Genomic DNA, 2,801 nt, shown 5'->3' with positions numbered 1-2,801 from the left:
TAAAGAAAAAAAAATATGTGGAGGAAAATAATTAGGTAGGCTTTACTGTCAAGTGTGAACTATGAACCTTGGGTCAACTGCTATTGTCTCTTTGGTTGGGATTGTGGGGCTTGTGTTGTGCTGCATCCTTCTTCAAGATAAAGTAGTCATTTTAGTTTATAATAATACTCAGCAATTCAAATCATGGTCATAGCTTTTAGAAAGTCACTGACTACTAAACCAAAATGCATATGCTTTCTTTTTTCCCCAAGGAGGATATTAAATGTGAACATTTTTTTTACTCAGCAAAATATAATTATATTGATATATGTGAGGCATAAAGGGTGCCCCACCTATATACAAGATAGGAACATCCATCCAAAATGTGAACATTTTTATCAACAAAAAAATTCAAATACTAAACCAAATTTATATGTTTTTACAATTTGTTATGGTTTCGTGGCCATCGTACGTCGTGGTGTTTATTTATAAAAAAAACAGAAGAAAAAAGCGTTGCTAGCTTTTAGCTTTGTGCTGCTTGTGCTTTGGCTTTTTAGCTGTGACCAATGCTCCCAAAACACAACACAAGGGCTCCGCGCCAAAGTGCGTATCTACCATATAGGACGCAAAAGGCATCTTCACGATCTATTAAGGATACAAAGATATAAAGCAATGCCAAAGCACCCTTTCATTTGAGTAGTGCCGCTGGACACTTTTCTTTCCAACTTTATGTGCATTCAGGAGATGGAGTCTCCCTATTCACACAACTTTTTCCCCAACACCATGCCATTAAATTATTATGGATAAAATATTTTTATTTTCCCAAAATATTTTGAAATCTAGTTTTAAGAATAAATTATGTTTTTCGTCCATCAACTTTCTGTTATTTATGTTTTTGATCCTCCAATTTTTTAAAAATTGGTCTTCATCCCCTATTTTTTTCCGTCATATATTTTAATCATTGTTGTTTATTTTAACGGTTAAATAATAACGTGACATTGAGTTTATTATTATTTTATTAAGTTTTTTATTTTTGGAAGTTTTTAGTCATAAAAAATTGTTTGCTTGAGCATAAAAAAATTATTGATCTACGAACATCAAATCCAAAAACAAAATATCTCCAAAAAATTTCATCTCCATAATTGTCAGTTAAAATCTATAGATCTCATGAAAATAAATGTTGTAAGGGGTTGGATGTGTTTTAACTATCGTCACATAAAAGTCATGCACCACTACACCAGGATCTCACACACCCTTCTTCCTCTCCCACTCCACTTTATGCACCTTTTTTTTCTCTATTTCACATGAGATCCCTCATCATGTTGGAACATTTTCTAATCCTTCATCAACAATTTGACCCCAACACACCTCCTATGGATTTAGAACCAAGTGAATCTCCAAATTTCTATCTTTGGGGTGTATAGTCTTTTTCTCTCAAGGTGTTTCGACCAATGCAATGACAATGTCATCTCTAACACAAAGTGTCGCAACCCAAACCACCACCACCTTCGCGCCATCATAGCCACCAAACCCAACCACCACATGCGAGGCATCATTACCTCCGTAAATGTGTGTGACCCCTTCCCCTACAACATTGTTTGCATGCACCACCACCACCTTTCGTAAACCTAAAAGGGAGTTGGTGCATGTGTGTTTGAATCTAGATTTTGGGAATAATGATTTGTTTGCTTAAATTTGAAGTGGTTACATGATGAATTTGAATTTGGGGATTTTGTGTGTGAGCGTGTGTGGTTCTGGATTTTAAATTGTGTATGAAGTAAATTTGGATTTTGGGATAGTCAGTTTTGAGCTGCTTGGGTCTGGTTCTAGGATATAGCAAAATCCAACAGTTAAAAGCCGTCAAAATATGTATAGGACCTTTCAATAAAAAGGTATCCTAATAATTTTTGACGATTTTTAACAATCAAAATAGACGACAAAAATCAAAACATTAATGGAAAAAAAGTTTGAGAACGAAGAAAAGTTAAAGGATCAAAAACCATAAGAATTGAAAAGTTAAAGGATCAAAATATATTTTATCTTAATTTTAATTTTATAAAAAAAATTAATAGATTTTATCAAAAGTAATATGATTTAAATATTTTATAAAGATATTGTCTTCACCATAAATGCTTTCCTAACTTTTTCTTTGTTTTTTGGTTGAAACAATGTTTCTTAATTGCTAACCCTTTATTTTTGCGTAGAACCGCATACCATTAAACCCAACTGATCTTTTCATTGATGGGCACATTATCAATGAGAGAATCTCTGTCACGGATGGTCTTCGAACAAGTTCAATTGGAACATAAAATTAAGGCAACATTAATGTTATCTGTTGAGATGGCCGAGTTGGTCTAAGGCGCCAGATTAAGGTTCTGGTCCGAAAGGGCGTGGGTTCAAATCCCACTCTCAACAAATCACAATGTAATGTTGAGTTTTACATTCTCATTTTATTTCATTTTCCATACATTTTTAATCACTCAAACATTTTTTTCAGAGCTAATTAAGTCTCTAGACGAAATTTGTCAAAAAAAGATGAAATTGTTCCTCTCATTGACTTTCTTTGAATTATTTTTTTAATTTTTTTTATATTTAAAATATTTATAAATTAAATTGTATTTCGCTAAAAAAAATTCCACAAATCAAAAATTCAAAATTTAAATGATAATAATAAAAAATTCATAAAATGTAAACTCACATTTTATAAATCCTTCGATTATATCATTTTTTCCTAAATTCGTTCTGAATTTTGATAATAATTTCACATCCCAAATTAATCATAAATATATAATATTATGATAAAAAAAAATGGTTTCAGTAAG

At 31.8% G+C, this 2,801-nt stretch overlaps 1 non-coding gene across 1 annotated transcript; it reads left to right on the top strand.

Moving 5' to 3' along the window:
- Nucleotides 1-2,313: 2,313 nt before the first annotated feature.
- TRNAL-AAG (transfer RNA leucine (anticodon AAG)) lies at nucleotides 2,314-2,394 on the top strand. Its single transcript has one exon. It is a non-coding gene; the product is annotated as a tRNA-Leu (tRNA).
- The last annotated feature ends 407 nt before the right edge of the window (nucleotides 2,395-2,801 follow it).

The sequence above is a fragment of the Glycine max genome, chromosome 13, assembly GCF_000004515.6.
Source record: "Glycine max cultivar Williams 82 chromosome 13, Glycine_max_v4.0, whole genome shotgun sequence".
NCBI classification, from domain to species: Eukaryota; Viridiplantae; Streptophyta; class Magnoliopsida; order Fabales; family Fabaceae; genus Glycine; species Glycine max.
Note: the sequence above shows the minus strand (reverse complement) of the source record. Positions and strands in the feature narration are given on the sequence as shown.